The sequence below is a fragment of the Dama dama genome, chromosome 8 (genome assembly GCF_033118175.1).
Source record: "Dama dama isolate Ldn47 chromosome 8, ASM3311817v1, whole genome shotgun sequence".
Taxonomy (NCBI): Eukaryota; Metazoa; Chordata; class Mammalia; order Artiodactyla; family Cervidae; genus Dama; species Dama dama.
This window is the reverse complement of record NC_083688.1, coordinates 29206494-29226536: the sequence shown is the minus strand read 5'-3', so window position 1 is coordinate 29226536 and position 20043 is coordinate 29206494.

Genomic DNA, 20043 nt, shown 5'->3' with positions numbered 1-20043 from the left:
AGCTATTAGTTTAAAACAGTTCCACATAAATATTAGCATAATTGAAAAATCCCCATGTGAAATTCTGATATAGCATTACTAATGATAAAATGTTTCTTTATGTAACACCATTAGTAGCAAAAATGAGACATTATAAGTGTAATATATTAAATTCTTGTTAAATTAGCTGAACACTCTAGTCGTATATTAAAAAGTATCCAATTTGGTAAATTTGGCACACTAAGCAATAGATGAATTGATTATTTGGCAAATTTGCTTTATAGTAATTGCTTTTCGGGAACTGCTCAGTCCCAGCTGTATTTGAAAGTGGTAAAGGGGGTAAGTTTCAGTATGAAGGCTTTAGGACAGCTGGACAAGCTGTTGTTTTTCTACTTAGAGGCTGTAATTTGCCCTGGGCCAGGGGTGAGGTTACTGAGTCACCCAGATAGCCAGTACTCCAAGTGGACCACAATGCTGATGGATATGCAGAGATACAGAGATTCAAGACATGCTCCCATCTCTCAAGACAAGCCTCTTCCTTTTGAAGGAAACCAGATACTTTAATTCATCAAAATTACTTTCACCAGTGTAAGCTATCCTTAGGCTTCCCTGGCAGCTCAGATGGTAAAGAATCCGCCTGTAATGCAGGAGACCTGGGTTCGATCCCTGGGTTGGGAAGATCCTCTGAAGAAGGGAATGGCAACCCAGTCCAGAATTCTTGCCTGAAGAAACCCCATGGACTGTAGCCTTCCAGGTTCCTGCTACAGTCCATGGCATCACAAAGAGTCAGATACGACTGGGCAATTAAGAACTCAAGCTATCATTTCATTTTTACAGACTATAAATTGCAACCAAAGCTCAGAGGGAGTTGCATATAAGGACAGTAACTATATAGTTGGGCCAGGCCATTGGATCTCCTGGGAAAAGAAAACAAAGTGAAAAGGGAAAGTGTTAATTGTTCAGTCATGTCCAATTCTTTGCAATTCCCCAGGCAAAAATACCAGAGTGGGTAACCATTCCCTAATAGGAAAAGAGAATCAATTCAAATCTCATTCCCCATCTAGATTGAATTTAGGGATGTTTGTTCATTTGGGAATTAGCAAAATGTACACCAATTGGTAAATTTATGATGGTAATTTATTTGGTGCATCCTGATTTGTTGATGAATTATTTCAAATAGAGGAGGGAATTGTTCCTGATTCAGGAAGACCTGAGTTGCAATAATGATGGGAGTTTCCAGTACAGAGGCTGGGCTTCCCTCAGCTCCTCCAGCATGCGGTGTGCTCCCGAGTGCCACAGAGGGAAGGAGGCAGGGGACAGCAACACACTGAACGCCTCAGATGTATATTCTGCTTGAAAAAGCAAAAGAGAAAATCTTAGTTACTCAGTCATGTCCAACTCTTTGCAATGCTATGGACTGTAGCACACCAGCTCCTCTGGCCATGAAATTCTCCAGGCAAGAATGTTAGAGTAGGTAGTCATTCCCTTCTCTAGGGGATCTTCTCAACCCAGAGATTGAACCCAGTTTCCTGCACTGCAGGCAGATTCTTTACCATCTGAGCCACCATACTCTGCTTGGCCCTTTACAAATCTTGTCCCATTTGCTCTCCAATGCTCTGTGAGCAGATAACTAATGAATTCAAATTCCCCGTCCAGCCTCTCCTCCAAACTCCAAACCCATATTGCCCACCTCCAGTTGGCATAAGTGTGTTCCAAACTTTTCCCCAGAGTAGATGTTACAGACACCTGCAGCATCAGGTGTTTCTGCTTCACAGTACTCTGCTTTATGTGATGGTTGATTTAGCTCATAGTACATTGCATGGACAGTTTCTGTTTTCACTTGGCACTATTTTTCAAGCACCTGGTACAGAGTCTGATATGTAAAGAGAGAGCTCAATTAATGTTTGTCTACTGCAAAATGAACAAATAATTGAATCTTTTTTGACAAGTATTATGATCTTCATTTGCAAGATGATAAAATAGAAACAGAGAAATCAAATAACTGATCAAATTTGCATACCTGGTGAGTTGATGAGGGCTAAATCCAAGATTTGAATCTAGGTCTAGTGATCCAGAGTGGCTCCACTGTGACAGTTTAACATGAACTGAGCCAAATACTGTGTCCAGGCACTGTAGCAGACACTTCTTGACTCTTGAGCCATTTAGTTCTCTCAATAGTCCTGTGAAAAAGTTACTGTTATTTGCCATTTAGAGATGAGAAAACAGGCTCAGAAGGGCCAAAGATAGAGTTAGAAAAATGTTAGAAATGGAGTTTGAATCCAGGTTGTCTGACCCCAGTGTCCTTTTACTTCCAATCATTCCATTTTAATATTTATAATAATGTCATTACTACATATCCCACACCAATACAGTCTATAATTATTCTATAACTTACCACCACCTCACCAATAGCCCTATTGAGAAGGAAGAGTTATCTTCCCCTTTCCTTTACTAGTGGGGTTTCCCTGGTGGCTCAGATGGTAAAGAATCTACCTGCAATGCAGGAGACCTGGATTCAATCCCTGGGTTGGGAAGATCCCCAAGAGAAGGGCATGGCAATCCACTCCAGTATTCTTGCCTGGAGAATCCCCATGGACAGAGGAGCCTAGTGTGCTACAGTCCATGGGATCTTTCCTAGTAGGAAAGCTCATGTTCTGAGAGATTAAATGACCTATCCAAATTCACATGGCTGATCACTGGCAGATTGTGGAGATTATTTATCCATGCTGCCCAAGATAGTAGCCACTTGTCACACACTTAAGTTTAAATTAATGAAAATTATTAAATTTGAAAAAAAATAAAATTTGTAAATCACTTATTTGTGGACTCATTAGCTACATTTCAAGTGCAAACTAGCCACTGTAACTAGAAGCTACCACACTGGAGAGCTCAGATACAGGACTTTTCTGTCACTGCAGGAATCTCTCAGAACAACGCTGAATCCTTAACACTGCAGAGCAGCAGTTGAAGCATCACCTGGAAGCTTGTTAGCAATGCAGAATCCTAGGCCCCACCCCAGACCTACAGAATCAGAATCTGCATTTTAACAATATTTCCTGTGTAAAGTTTGAAAAATGCTGACCCAAACTATGCCACCTTCATTTTGCTGCTGAGACACTGCAGTCTGTGGAGGTAAACTGACTTCGCCAAGGTCTCATACAGGCGTGGGAGTGGAGCGGAGCCAAGGCTCTGCCATTCAGCCTTCAAGTGGACACAGGGCATTAGAGGCCTCGTTGGTACCTGGCAATAGAATGGGGGCAGTGCTGACAGCTCTCTCTGGTGTCTGCAGATTTAAGACACCAGCATTTAAGCCTGTGAAGGGAGGGAATTTGGCTTTGGTACCCTGTACAAGATGGGGGAGTGACACCTCAGAGCTACCAGGCTGAAGAGTAGGGGTGGAGGCCTCCTGACAGGCCAAGACTGTAGCCAGAGGAGTGCTGGTTACAATTGTCTCTACTTCAGTGAGCAGGAGCAGCGGGTCTACCCCTACTATGAAGCTTGACCTCCATAATGCTGTAACTAAGTTTATCTCTGGGGTCCTCCCTATCCCCAGCATGCACCCCAGGGCCTGCCATTCCTCCTTCCTTCAACCCAAGCCCTTCACACACCTGGAGGTGTCAGAGAGTCAGGCAGACTAGAACCCACAGGCAAAAAGAAGAGGAAAGCTCTGGGCTTTGAGATGTGCTTCGAGCCTCTGGAGTTCACTAAGGCCTCTCTGCAGAAAATTTCGGGGCCTGATCAAAAGAAGAGGGGGATTCAGACTAGGAGTCACCTCTCAACTAGACTAGACTGGTTGTGTGACTCTAACAACACCATTTAAGAGGACTTTCTGCATGATAGAAACACTCTGTATCTGCACTGTCCAATGCAATAGCCACCAGCTACATGTATTAACAGCTGTAGAGCACCTGAAATATAACAAAAAGAAAAAAAATCATATACTAACACATATACATGGAATCTAGAAAAATGGTACAGATGACCCTATCTGCGATGCAGGAATAGAGATGCAGACAGAAAGAATAGACATGGGGTCAGAGGTGGGTAAGGGGAGGGTGGGAAGAACTGGGAGAGTAACACTGACAATATATACACTCTCATGCATAAAATAGATAGCTAATGGGAAGTTGCTGTATAGCAAAGGGAGCTCAACTTGGTGCTCTGTGGTGACCTAGAGGGGTGAGGGGGGTTAGGTGTAGGAGGGAGGTTCAAGACGGGGCTGATATTTGTAGCCAATTCACTTTGTTGTACAGGAGAAACTAATACAACTTTATAAACCAACTACACCCCAATTAAAAAACACACTTTTTAAAGCAAAAAAAAAAAAAAAAAAGACCATAATACCCAAAGCAATCTACAGATTCAATGCAATCTTTATCAAACTACCAACAGCATTTTTCACCAAACTAGGACAATTTCCCTTTAAAACTTGTATGGAACATAAAAGACCCCAAATAGCCAAAACAATCTTGAGAAAGAAGAATGGAGCTGGAAGAATCATGGTGCCTGGCCTCTGACTATACTCCAAAGCAACGGTAATCAAAACAATATGGTATTGGCACAAAAAAAAGACATATAGATCAATGGAACAGGATACAAAGCCCAGAAATAAACCCACACACTTATGGTCAATTAGTGTACAACAAAAGAGGGAAAAATGTACAATGGAGAAAAGACAGTCTCTTTAATAAGTGATGCTGGGAAAACGAGACAGCTACACATAAAAGAATGAAATTATAACATTCTCTAACACCATATACAAAACTAAACACAAGACAGATTACAGACCTAAATGTAAGACTGGATACTGTAAAACTCTCAAAGGAAAACATAAGCAAAACACTCTTTGACATAAATTGCAACAATATTATTTTTTAATCTGTCTCCTAGAGCAGTGGAAATAAAACAAAAATAAACAAATGAGACCTACTTAAACTCACAAGTTTTTTCACAGCAAAGGAAACCATAAACAAAATGAAAAGACAACCTACAGCCCGGGAGAAAATATTTGCAAATGATGCTACTGACAAGGGATTAATTTCTAAAGTATAAAAACTCATACAGCTTAATGTAAAAAAAGACCAACAACTTAACCAAAAAATGGTCAGAAGATCTAAATAGACATTTTTCAAAAGAAGACATGCAAATAGTCAACAGGCGCATGAAAAGATGCTCAATGTTGCTAATTAGTAGAGAAATGTAAACCAGAACTACAATGAGGTGTCACCTTGCACCAGTCAGAATTGTTGTTCAGTTTCTAAGTCATGTCTGACTCTTTGCGACCCCACGAACTGCAGCATGCCAGGCTTCCCTGTCCTTCACTGTCTCCCGGAGTTTGCTCAGACTCATGTCCATTGAGTTGGTGATGTCATCCAACCATCTCATCCTCTGTTATCCCCTTCTCCTCCCACCTTCAATCTTTCCCAGCATCAGGGCCTTTTCAAATGAGTCAGTTCTTTGCATTAGGTGGCCAAAGTATTGGAATTTCGGCTTCAGCATCAGTCCTTCCAATGAATATTCAGGACTGATTTCCTTTAGGATGGACTGGTTGGATCTTCTTGCTGTTCCAGGGACTCTCAAGAGTCTTCTCCAACACCATAGTTCAAAAGTATCAATTCTTCTGCACTCAGCTTTCCTTATAGTCCAACTCTCACATCCATACATGACTACTGGAAAAATCATAGCTTTGACTAGATGGACCTTTGTTGGGAAAGTAATGTCTCTGTTTTTTAATATGCAAAAAGGTACATACACCTCAATGTTCATAGCAGCACTATTGACAATAGCCGAGACAAACAAGCAAACTAAAGGTTCATTGACAGATAAATGGGTTGAGAAAATGTCACACACACACACACACACACACACACACACACGGGCTTCCCTGGTGGCTCAGCTGGTAAGAATCTGCCTGCCTGCATTGCAGGCAGACGTGAGTTTGCCGGAGACCTGAGTTTGACCCCTGGTTTGGGAAGATCCCCTGGAGAAGGGAACAGCTACCCACTCCAGTGTTCTGGCCTGGAGAATTCCATGGACTTTGTAGTCCATGGGGTTGCAAAGAGTCAGATACAACTGAGCGACTTTCACTTCACACATATACACATACACACACAAAGGAATATTATTCGGCCATAAAAAGGAGTGAAAGAATGCCACTTGCAGCAACATGACTGGATCTAGAGATTATCATATTAAGTGAAGTAAGTCATACAAAGACAAATATCGTATGATATCACTTATATGTAGAATCTAGAAAATGAAGCAAACGAATTTATTTACAAAACAGAAATAGACTGACAGACATAGGAAACAAATGTATGGCTGCCAAAGGGGATACTGGGATGGGGGAGGGAGTAAATTAGAAGTTTGGGATTAACATATATATACTACTCTATATAAAATAAATAGCACAGGAAACTCTATCCAATATGCTGTAATAACCTATACGTGAAAAGGATCTGAAAAAGAATGCATGTATATATATATATGTATATGCTGTATACATATAACTGTATCACTTTGCTGTTCATCTAAAGGTAACACAACATTGGTTAAAACAATTAATGGTTACAAAAAGAAATGACTTTCTACTTTTTTTCCATCACTGGGGGTAGCAGCTATCACATCTCTCAAGTTGGAAATTCTCAGTGAACTCTCTCCCTGCCTCTTACACACACACACACACACACACACACACACTTCCCACATGTCTCATCTCAGTTTAATACTCATAAAAGCTGGAACAAGATCATCAGTTTCTTAGAACCAAAACACTTTCTCTTCAGTACTGGCTCCTTAGCTCTGTTTCTCTTAATCACATTTTAGATGGGGAAAGGGTATGAGCGGCGGAAACGGAGGGAGAGCCAGAGTGAGGGGAGATTTGGGACCGAGCCCTGTGAGCGTGGCCCTGGGCTGCTCCGTGGAGAAGGAGCTCATAGTACCCACAGCACTGCCCTCCTCAAGATCTCTCACCACCCCGTTCCAAAGACTAAATAATCAGGAGGGAACAGTCAAGGGTTCGGAGAGGGAGGGAACATTATCTCTGGAATTCCATCTTCTCGGTGGTTCAGAAAAAGTTCAGGGCATTCCACTTATCTCCCCAGATGAGTCTCGGGTACCTGACGCTGCCAGGCAGCCCAAGCTCCTCCTCTGATTTCTCTGTCGCCAGAAGCTTGGCAACTCTGAGAGCCAGGGAGACGCTCTGGGTGGGGCAGCAGCCAAGAGAGGGGAGGCGTGTGCTCTGGCCCTGGACTAGGGAGGTGAGCAGACCCCTCCCCTAGAAACAACTGGAGGTAGAGTGAGGAAGCAGGGATGTTGTGATCAGGAATGCAGGATGGGATGGGAGAAGGTCAGCCCTAGCGTTTTGCCTTTTCTGATTCCGCAGAATGGACATAATTTAACAGAATAAAAGAGTGGCTAAGACAGGAAAGTGCATGAATCATGCTTCACTCTCTTCCTGGCTTTGGCATGATTGCCCTTATTTTCCTACCTAAGAGGAGGCCTTGCAGAGTGAAAAGAGTCCAGCCTCTGTGCCCCCACGAGACCAGGTTTTGGCTCTGTGACCTGGAGCATGTCACTTAACTTCTCTGAACCCCACTTTCTCCGTCTATAAAATGAGTGGTACAAAGAGTTATGGTGAGGATTAAATAAGAAAACACAAATACCTTAGGAAAGTACTTGCCCAGTTCAGATGATGTCTAAATGCCAGTTCTTCTCCCCGTCACCTCCCCTCTTTCCTCCTCCTCACCACCCACCTTCGCAAGAGAGAACAACCTCTCAGCCAAAAAGTAACCACAGAGAAAGCCATAGGCAGAGACGCAGGTTGCTGCAAAGCTGATTCAAGGCATGTAATCATCGTGAAGTCAACCGTCACAGCTTATATTTATTTTGCACCTGTCCTTGAAGAGCTCCATCCCTTTCAGCCGCCGGATGAGCTCACTTACCTTCATGAACAGCTGAGTGAGGTCAAGAGGAAAAGCATAGGCCTGGCTCAGGTTGGAGACCTCAACTTAGGAAGTTAAATGATTTGCCCCATACCATTCAGATAGAACAGAGACAGAACCAAGGTTGGCATAGCAAGACTGATTGTCCAGGGAATTCCCTGACAGTCCAATGGTTAGGACTCTGTGCCTTCACTGCTGAGGGCCCGGAATTCAACCCCTGATTGGGGAACTAAGTTCCTGCAAACTGCATGGGGTGACTAAAAAATAAAATTCTAAAAATAAAAGGACAATTTGTCCAATACTAACGGGAGTTTGCTCACTGGTCTGCTTCCTGAGCAAAAACTGGATTGTGTCTGCTCTTTCTTACCCCCTTAGGTCATCCTGCATGTGTGGATCCAGGATTCTACAGGTCTTGCAGAGAATGTCTAGGTTTCAAAGTTCCATATAGGTGGTGAGTCACCAAGTCATGGGGAGAATGTGTCCCAAGGGAGAAGCTCTCCAGGGACACAATCTTCATCCACCCAAGAATCACTTCCCTCCAGCCTAGATATTAGACAACGGCATGCATGTGGAATGTGCAAGTGCCTGTAAAAAGATTATTACTAAGTAAGAGTGGATGATGATAATTAATTACCCCCCATTAAAGAGAAAGTCCCTAGAGCAAAAGCATCAAAGGCAATATTTTCCTGAGTTGGCAGTTTCTTTGGCTCTGGCACAAGATGACTCCTTAGTTTGCATCTTGAGTTGTTCCTTTCTCTCTTTCTGACTTGAAGAATATGCATTTTGACTTTGGACAGCTTCTTCTAATTCCTGCCTTTCTCTCCATCTTCGATCTAGTAATCATTATTATTAAAATTTCACACCAGGGCTATAGATATATTTTACAGTGATTGTTTGATGGTTTAATTCATGGTTACTCTCCTGCATTGAAGTTTAAATCAAAGGAAATGAACTTAGAATGGAAAACAAAACCTCCTCACCAGCCCAAAGGAGGAAGACCCTGGAAAATAGACATCCAAAGAGATGTGTCTGTCTCTTCCTCAACAAATACACTAACAGGGGGAATGGGCAGAGCAAGAAGACGTGGCACAGTCCCAGAAAAAGTGGAGGGTCTGAGCCAGGTTGACTCCTATGTCAGAGAGTCTACAAGGTGCATATCCATGTCTCTTAGAAATAAGTACACAGTTTTTGATTCTTGGGAAATACCTCTTCTCCTATAGATCCGAGTCAACAGACCTGTTACCAGTAGTAAAGGTCTCTGCTTACTGAGTAAAGTTGACCATGGAGAGAATAGCCTTACATTTTCCTGTGACTAACTGGAAAGATATGGAAATGTCCATGTGTAGTAAAAGGAGTACAGAGACTGCAGAATTGGAACTGAGAAGGCTCTATGCTTCCCGGCCTTGTGACCTGGGAGTCAGGCTCCTTTATCTGTAAGAAAAAGCAGAAGAATTTTCACCTAATGAGGTTCTTGAGAAGTTGGGAGAAGATCATTGCTATGATCAGCTCCTGGGCACCTTCCATCATGTTACATAACCAAGCGTCATAGGAGGACAGGGGCAAGGCCATGGAGCAGGCCAAAAGTCATTGCATCCCAACTCCCAAAAGACTCTCTGGACCTTTGTAGTCACCCAATAAATATATGCCAAATAAATTAATGCAACCAAATCCATTCATTATGGCTGGTGCAGCCAGAACTTTGGTAGACTGGCATAAGTAAGAGGTCTCTAGACACCCAGGAAATTTTTCCCAATCATCAAGCCCAGGGATCTCAACAATCCAAAGATGTCCTTTGGGGATTAATACTCAAGGACCCCACAAAAAGAACCTTGCAAAAAATAGTGGACTTTTTATAGGACTAGACAGAAACAAACCTCCATCAGCCAATTCTGGAGAAGCACTTGCATGCCAGAAGACTTTCCCTGGAAACAACCAGCCCAACACCATCCTATTAGGATAATTATTGTTAGTAATTGGCACAAGCAAACTCTTAACACAGCATCTTTGTACAGTAGAAGTGTAATTCTCACTCACTGACAGTCCAATGTGGCTTGGTAGGATTCTTCCTCCAACCAATGACACAGGGGTCTAAGGGTCTAATTTCATCTCTGCAGATTTCTATCAAGGCTGCCCCATCAGAGGAAGTAGAGATGAGGTGGCCCCATGGCTCTTCACTGCATTAGCCCAGACATATCATGGATCATTTCTGATCACAGCTGCTGGCCAGAACTGCTCATAGGGCTCCAATCCAACTGCAAAGGGAACATGAGCACTGAAGGTCTCCACCACCCCCAGGGACTCAATGGTGGGAATTCTGGTGTCTCACCACGCTGACAGCCAGGAAGCCCTGGATCCCCTTTCTCTATACTCTAAGGCTTAAGTGGAGGCTAAGGGAGGCAATGAGACAAGATACTCGAGCACAGAGGCCCAGTAGTGCTGGCCCTGGGAACAATCCTCTACTTGACTCACCCTTTTCCCTCCCTCTCCAATGACTGGTTTTCAGATGGGGTGACAGGGCACGGTCATGGTGTCTTTGGGGCTGATTCCCTCTCACAAACTCAGCTGAGAGGCAAAAATCACAGAAAATCTGGCAATCCCTCTCATCTCACTATCTCCTGGAGAACACAGGCCCTCCCTGTCTGGAATGTATGAAGCCCGCCAGTTACAACACAAATTCTGCTTCCAGCTTTAGTGCTGTCTGCCAGGAGTGGGGGCTGCTCCCAAGAGGCTGACAGCTTAAGATGCCTCATAGCTGTTGAGAGGGGTCCTAGCCTGCAGGTGAAAATCCAGTTCCTCTCACCAGCCTGTGACTTTCTGAACAAGAGATTAAAGCTGCCCGAGGCTTTCAGGGGAAGTAAACATAGGCACTTGGAGGCCCTTGGGGCTGACAAGTTAGGCTTATATTTTATCTTATTTTATTTTTCACTTATTTTTATTAGTTGGAGGCTAATTACTTTACAATAATATTGTAGTGGTTTTTGCCATACATTGACATGAATCAGCCATGGATTTAGGCCTATATTTTAAACTATAGCTCACCAAGTTTTTTCCCTGAGCTTGATGCTGCGAAAATTCTAAACTATCCCATCGCTGACTGTGGCCCAAGTCACTTTTCTTTTTACCTTCTGGGTGCACACCTATCACCCCAATTCCCTGACTGCCTATGGGAATGCCAGCATTTTTCTGCAGCAAACACATTGCGAGTAAAAATTGAATCCAAGAAGAAGAAAAGGAGAGACCAGGCTTGTTAAACTCCCCTCTGCTGGCTGTGAGGATTCTTTCAAGTCCGCTATTGGACTTCTTTGAGGTCTCTGTATGTGCGGATGCGCATGGCTGGTCTAGCAGACCGAGACGGGAGGTAAGACAAGCTTTGCACTGGATAAATAAAAACCTCTTTGTTAATTAAGGAGCCACTGACAAAGCCATGGCCTATGTCAGGCCACCGACACAGAAGGTCTGATTCTTCTGGAACTGAAAACAAGGAAATAAAGAAACTCCACCCCACCCCCGGCAACCACCACCACACTGCATAACTTTGTTCAAAGGCTGCTAAATTATTCCCTGCTACTACATCAGCTGTGAGAGCCCCATGAGACATGCTGTGGTTAAAATAAAACTCAAGCCCCCAAACATTGAAAAAAAAAAAGAATGTGTTACCTCAAAGAGTTGATCTCCCATTTTCTCTCTGAAAAAGAATCTAAATCATTAATTTTCAGTTCTGCTTTCTTATGCTCTTCTGACCTGTCCAAGCAACCTAATCTGAATGCAAGATATGAACACTTTACCCAAGTGGGCTTGAGAATGTTGATTGGAAAAAGTAGTCAGGTGATTCATCCAAAGCCCTGGTCCCCACCAGACCTTCAAAATGGCTAGCCCTTTGTAAGGGTGATTTCTAGCCCTACTTTGCAAAAGATCTTTCCAGGCCAAAGGGTATACCGATGACCTAAGCACCTGGCCACACAGCCTCTCCCTTGCTGTACCATCCTTACCTGGGCTTCTGAATCAGATAGTCTAGGGTCAGATTTCCAAGTCTACTTGTCTCATGGACAGGTCACATAACCAGTATTTAATGCAAGGAAACTGCTAAATGTGACCATATGTAATGTGCCTAATCATATGTAATACACATATGTAATATGCCTCATAAGATTACATAGTTGTTATAATTAATACCTCCTCTCACTCTTTCTTCATTCCTTTGAATAGAGCAAGTCTATCCCAAAGAGACCCTAGCCATTTCCAGGTAACCTAAGGAATAAACTGGGCTAATTAAATTTTTCTGAGATAACAGCCTGAGGTCACTGCAAGCTCAAACTGATGCTCTGACTTTCTACGATTTACTGATCAGTTATATATGCCCAGCCCTGCTAACTCCACTTTCAGGGTCTCATCTGAGCATCCGTGTTTATAGAATTCCCGTGACCCTGGCTGCCACGTGGCTTACAGCCAGCATCTTCTCTCAGACTTCTCTCAGCCACCATCTCCTAGCACCCGCAACCACAAAACAGACCATAGAACCCCAACTTTGGGCAGACTCCATGCCTGCCTTTTTAGAGAACTACGGAAGCTGAGCCCACAGATTTCTGGGAAATAGAGATACACATTATGTAATCCTCCCTGAGTCCCCTCTCAGGGGACTGTACCAGACTCAGCCCCAAGATTTCTTTCCTGGGAATCCTAGAGAGAGCTTGGCCTGAATGCAAAACTGTTCTCTCAAAAACTGTAGATTATTGCTTCCCCTTTCCTCTATCTTGTAACTCGCCAGTGACCCACCTGATGTTAATTTCACAGTCCTCCTCTCCCCATATCTCACCGATAGGAGAATGAGACATAGACATAGACATATAGCAATCAACTGGCGATTGGGAGGCTGAGGACAGCCAACTTAAAGTTCCTGGATTTCAATCAAGCACTTGCCAGGAAAATGGTAGTGCTTATGTCTGCTCTTTCTAGTTCAATAAACTATTCATTTTCCATGAACCACAGAATGGCATGCTGAGAAGCAACATGCATACATATCCAGTCTCCTGCTTTGAGCATTTGAACATTTAAAGCAACCAGAACATATTGTCCTATGTCTTCCCATAGGGTAACCTGCAAGGTATCTCCTCTCTACCCTGACACTTCCTTCTGACACTGGCCACGGGGAAACATGGTCATTGTATAAGCCCAATAGCAGTGAGAGATTCAAGTCTGCAGTTTTTGTTTCTATTCTGAGTGGTGCACCTCTACCAAATTGCTTTTAGGGTTGAGATCTACCAGCCCCTGAAACCTTCAGTCAGGATGATCAGAGCAAAAAGGCAAGGTTTAAGAGTGTGACAAGCCTGAATGTATGACAAACCCACTTCAACCATGTACTAGTGATTACTTAACTACATGGCTTCCACAGCTAGGAAAGGGAATAACAATGTCTTCTGCACAAGGATGTTGTGAGTGTTAAAAGTCTCTCTAAACAATGCCCAACAGCAGAGAGAAGTAATGACAACATTTATTCAGGACCTGCTGTGTGTTACACTACTAACCAATTCTCTTCTTTGCCTTTTTATGGTCAGAATAACACTCTGAAGTTTACTGTTCCCAGCTCACTGATGTTATGTTTCACAGAGATTATTTAACTTGCCCTATCACAGTTAAGTGGCAGGTCTTCGATTTAGATGTAAACAGACCTGACTTCAAAGTCTGCTCTTTCTCCAGCTGTTGCATTTCCTAGTGTGTCCTGCTGCTCCAGTCTACCCACCAAATGCTCTTCTTACCATAACTGAGTCCTAAGAAAACACCTTGAATCTTTTGCTTTGAAGATGACGTGGCCTCTCACTCACATTCTAAAGACCAGTTATATTCTGCCTTCCTCAGAAAGTGAGGAATAAAACCAAGAGGATGAAATTTAATGGCAATAAGTGTAAAGTTCTACATTTTGGTTCACACCAAAAATTACGTAGAAAGGTATTAGCGCAGCTTGGCTCAGGCTGGTCACGGGAAGGGGCCGTAACGGGGAGATGAGCAGCCACTAAGTCTTCATCTCTGGCTCAGCATAGGGAGTCTAGCATTTGATTTTACTACGTAAAGATGAGCAGCAAGGTGAAGCTCCTTGAAGAACAAATGTCTTAGGGCCATAGGGATAGGTGTAAAATGTACCTTGAAGGAAGCCCTAGTCTTGTCCAGTGACCTGAGAGCTCTAGACAGGTGATTTCAATCCCCTTCCTGCTTTAAGAAAGCTACTGACAAAGAAGAGGGCATCTGAGAGGGTGTGGTCAGGATGATGAGAGCAAATCCATTCATCTGTTTAAGAAACATTTATTGATCTCTTTCCACATCAGATATTGTTCTGAGCTGAGGATATAGCCAAATCTCTGCCATCTCAGAGACTCTAAATATCCTTGCTTATCATTCAGGATTCCAACAGCTTCCCAAGTTTGTATCTTGGTCTACAAGGCCCTTTGACTCTTTCTTTGACATTGTCTCATACCATTCTCTCTCTCTCTCTCTCTCTCTCTCTCTCTCTCTCTCTCTCTCTCTCTCTGTGCATGTGTTCCTAGAACATTGGCCTTGCTTTTCCTTGCTTAACACCAAAACCTCAGGGCCTTTGCTCATATGAAGGTGCCTCAGATACCCTCCAATTTTAAGAGTGTGTTATTACAATGCATTCTAAGATTCTTAAATATTTTGCTACCTACAGTTCCTCTATATTTTTTTTTAATTTTCTTCTGCCTTCTTTGAATCAATTTTTATCAGTGTTTCTATCTTGGTTTAAAAATTCCTAAATGGCAAGGATTGTGATTAACAAGAATTATTTGAGTGAATTTGATATTTACTTTAAGGGAATAATAATTATCATGACTTCTTTCTTGTCATCACTGTAGCCATGGTGATAATGCCTGGGACATCATGGGACTCAATAAATCACTATGAGATGATTTATGCAATATTGGAAGTTACAAGAACAAAAATATAAAAGACTCCTACATTTTGACATTTTCTTTCTCTTTCTTTGGGCTGATGTCTTCACATTAAAACTTATCTCTCTTTAATCTTAAATTAATTGTTTGAGAGTAAATAAATGGTGCCACTTTCTTATCATTGGCTAATAGCTCTAACCACACTGAATAGAATAAAACACTGCCTTGTTGTTTTATTCAAGCAAATAAAACAATGGCTATCCCAGCAGCATACACTCCTCCATATGGGTTCTGCCTTTGAATTTTATGGTCCCAATGATGCTCTGGTTCCAAGAGAGGTCATCTCCTATCTGGTGGCTTTATTCCAGCTTATGGATATTTTATTAAAAGCTGCATCCGGTAGGCCTTCCAAAATATCCAGCAAAAATTTCTTCCGCTAAAGGTAAGGAAATGAATAACAGGATTCAAGTCTCAGTGGGGTTATTACATGCAGAGCAGAGGCCAGCTGTTCTCCATCTTTTCAGAAGACGTTTCAAGAAAAAAAAAAAAAAAAAAAAAACTACTGAAATCACAGTGGGCAAGATGTAAGCAGCATAGGTAGAAAAGAATGCTTAAGATAAAGGATTGTAAAGTCATGGAAGAAGGAAAGTTGAAGGTTTTCTTCCTCTGGAAAATTTGAAATTGAAGGAGGCTGTCCACTGGTCTGGGTTGATTTAGCCATAGGTCACTGGGGGACAGAATGTATACTAGAATGTGTGATCTAAATCTCCCAAAGTGACTTTGGACACTGGAGGATTTTAATCAAAACTTAAGGATCAATTTGCACATGAAGGTGAACTTCATCTTTTTTATAATAAATTATACATTTTACTTCATGAGGAGGAGTCAAGGATAGACAGAGGGTGACACTCAGTGGTTATGGCAATTTAGAATATAACATTTAAAAGCTGATTTTTCTCCTACTAATTATACTTATAAGCAAATGACAAAAGACTTGAAAGAAAAGCCTTAGACTTCTGCCAAAATTTTATTTTCCAAATATTAAATATATTTTATAGCTGTCATTATAAATAGTCAAATAGCTTAGCAACCTAAATGCACAAAGAAAGAAATGGAACTTTTAAGGAATAATCCTTTTAGTCAAATTTGTAGCAACAGCAGACAGATCCACATGATGTGGGAAAACAAATATTGGTCTTAGACTCAAGAGATCCATGTTGACTCTCAGCATTGCCAAGTCACTTCATTTTTCTGAGCCTAAATTTTTTTTGTTTCAGACAAATCTATTACCCTCTCTGTCTCTGTTTCTTCCCCTATAACTGCAAAATCTTGAGGTTGCTATTAATATCTCCCCCTACATGTGTTACAAGGATTAGATGGAATAGCATAGTCAATGTCCTGATACATAGTAAGTTTTCAATATCAATATCATTTTCCAAAGGAAACAGTCAAAAAAATTCATTTTTCTTCCTTCCTAGCTGTGTAAAACTACCCAGTTTCTTAGTATTTCTTCCATTAGTGACTTATACAAAAGATAAAATAAATTGACTCTAAGCTTCACCTCCAAACAAAGCTTAAACTAAACAGACTGTGCAAGCTCCCACTGTGAATAAGGCCCATACCCCACTTCTTGATAGCATCATTTGGGGAGACCGTGCAAAATCTCAGAAAGGAGAGCTTTGTGTGCACCAAAAAGATTTAGTGCATGTGCACCAAGCGTCCAGCGTCCACAAACATCCCCATGTTCTCCGTGTGACACGTATAAGCAGACCCACTGGACTTGAAGGAACGCAATGAAGGGACAGTCAGCAGCCCTAACCAGTGTGGATCATCATCCATAACCAACAGGGCCTTCTTAAAGTTCTGGTGCTGGTAAGACCCTGGGACCCTGAGGTCCGAGAAGATCCAAGATGTCATATTTGGTTTCCCAACAACCTGAAGAGTTGTAGTTACAATGATTTGAAGAAAATAAATGCAGTGTTTCTTGCACACCTGAGTTAGAGGGCCAAGAGTCATGTATGTACATCAATAACATACCCAGGAGCACGTTGCTCAGCCCTACAGACAAAAGGCCTAGGAATTTCCTGAGACGATGTGAAGAGGTAAAGTCACGTCTGTAAGTCCGGGAAGGCTACAGGGAGACAGAATTCTGAGACTTCTCTGACTAAAGAGGGAAGAATCCAGAAAAGAACAGAGGGAATTATGCATAAAAGAAGTTTCAGCAGAAGAAACTAAGCAAGGGAAACTGAGCTAGTCTTCATATACTTGACCTCTTTGGATGAAGCCATGAAACAGTGACTTATAAGAAGATCTCAACCAAAGCTTGACACTTCATCTCTCGACTGAGCCCTGGAAATGGAGTCTTTGCCTTTCCCCACTATTCATGGCCTTCACTTTGTGTGTTATACTGCCTTCATTCCTCCTGTCAAGGATCAGTGCACTTGATATTGTAATTCACATTAAAGTGTTAAATGACAGTGATATTGAAAAAATCAAGAAATGGATAAATAAATCCACTTTGTAATGACATTAGAATATCAGAAAGAAATAAATGTGGCCATATTGGACCCCAGACAGAATCACCTATTCAACCTAGGAGTCTTACCTCCTCCTAGACCACTGTTCATCAATCCAATTAGTTTCTCTCCTTTAGAATAGCTTAGAATATTTGTTAAAATGCAGATCCCTATTTCCTACCCTAGATATACTGAATACGAATCTCTAAGGTAGAAGTCCAGAAATCAAAATCTTAAACAAGCTTTCCAAGTAATCCTCATGCACAATAAACTCTGAGGTTCTCTACCTGCCTGTCTTTTCTCACCCTTAGCATCTTGACCATATCTCTATACAGCACGTTTCACTGCGTGATATTTGATTGCCCATCTGTGTCATCCATGTGACACATGTGAACTTCATTGTGGAATAGATAGCAAGAAAGGGATCAGGTGGAAGGATTAGAGGGTCTTGAGAAGGTGATATAAAAGAATCAATATGAGGAAATCAAAACTGAAAACAATACATCTACCCAAGTGTTCATCATATCACTGTTTATTATAGCTAGGACAAGGAAGCAACCTAGATGTCCATCAACAGATGAATGGATAAAAAAGCTCTGGTACCTATAGACAACGTATGAGCCATTAAAAGGAATGCATTTGGCATCACCGACTCAATGGACATGAGTTTGAGTAAACTCTGGGAGTTGATGATGGACAGGGAGGCCTGGCATGCTGCACTCCATGAGGTAGCAAAGAGTTGGACACTACTGAGAAACTGAACTAAACTAAATCAGTTTTAATGAGGTGGATGAGCCTACAGCCTATCATATAGAGTGAAGTAAGTCAGAAAGAGAAAAACAAATATCGTATATTAATGCATACATGGGGAATCTAAAAAGATGGCATTGGTGAACTTATTTGCAGGGCAGCAAAGGAGACGCAGACACAGAGAAGAGATTCATGGACATGGGGGAGTGGTGGAGGAAGAACGTGGGACAAAAGGAACACTACTCGTAAGGTGCACTATTACGAATGGTACACTACCATAGGTAAAATAGATAGCCAATGAGAATTTGTTGTATGACTAAGGGAACTCAAACTGGGTATAATAAGTTAGAGGGGTGGGATGGGGCAGGAGGTGGGAATTTAAGAGGGAGGAGACTTATGTATACCTATGGCTGATTCATGTTGAGGTATGGCAGAAACCCACATAACATTGTAAAGGAATTATCCTTCAATTAAAAATAAATAATTTCTTAAAAAAGAAAGAAAAATGGGGAAAAGGCATCAGGAATAATTCATAGGATGTTTGTGAGAATGTAACGAGTTTAACATACAATCGCCCAACACAAGTGTTAGCTCTCTTCCCCCTTCACTCCTTTACATTTTGTGTGAATACACTAGAATGTGAATTCTTTTCCTGCCTTGTTTATTTTTGCCATCCTGGAACTTCGAGTAGAGATGACATGTAATTGGTGCATGACTGAGTTAATGAATAAGTTCCTGTTGTAGCCTTTCAGCCACAATACTGTATGCTCAGACGCTCAGTCATGTCCAACTCTTCACAACCCCATGGACTATAGTCCACCAGGCTCCTCCACACGTGGGATTCTCTTGGCAAGAATACTGGAGTACAGTGCCATTTCCTCCTCCAAGGAATCTTCTCAACCCAAGAATTGAACCCATGTCTCTTATGTCTCCTCGTTGGAAGGCAGATTTTTTTTACCGCTAGTGCCACCCCAAAGATGCTAGCTGTCCTGGAAATGGTATTTGAAGGAATAAATGAATGAACTAGGATTATCTGTGCAGGGTATGTGCTTCTTTCTGCCTTGTCAATCCCCCTGAAAAAGCTTAAATAAATGTATGTGTACATAGAAATGTGTATATATGTTTTAAACACCCATAATGGTTGCTTTAATGGGTCACTCATCAGTTCTAACTACCTCTGATATGAGTCAAAGCAAACTAAGAAATGTGGACACAAAGCTCACATATAAGCTAAAATTTATGAGCTATAAGAGTTCAGAGTAAAAATTTGAACCTTACTTGAGATACAGCAAGCTGGCTGGGAGAGATCCAAAGGATATAACTGTTCAGGTAAATGACTCTGAAATTCTGTTCCACCATAACCAGTTCCACAGTTTACCCAAGATCAACGGAATGGAACAGGAGAGCTCTGGAGCCTGTGGCAGATGGCTCCCCCAGGAATGGAAGAGGACTTATTTCTTTCCTGTTTGAGTTCATTTGCTGTCATTTATAGAAAAGGCAGCTAGTCAAGAGAGGATGCTGAACACAGTGAAAAACCCAACATATACATGTATATGAAGAAAGAGATTGTGCCTACATAAATTTAGCCTGGAAATAACCCATGCAGCAGGGGAATGGAAGGCTGAAGTTGCAGAGCCATGAAGAACCAAGGAGGAAATGGAAGGGGTTTGGGGCAGGCTGTGAGGCAGGAGGGAATGCTTCCGTGGAATGAATGGAATCATTCAGAAGCCCAGATTGCCCTGCCTGGCCCTCTCTTGCTTCACAAATTTACGATTGCTAAAGATGCCCAGTGAGATCTAGTTGATGCCAAAAGCACTGTTCAGTTCAGACAGACTAGAAAAAAGTTCAATCAAGTCAACAAAGACTCTCAGTCAAATCTCAGCTATTGTACAAAACATTGCTCAGATAAATTAAAGAGAACCTAAATAAATGGAGCTATATACCTTGTTCATGAGTCAG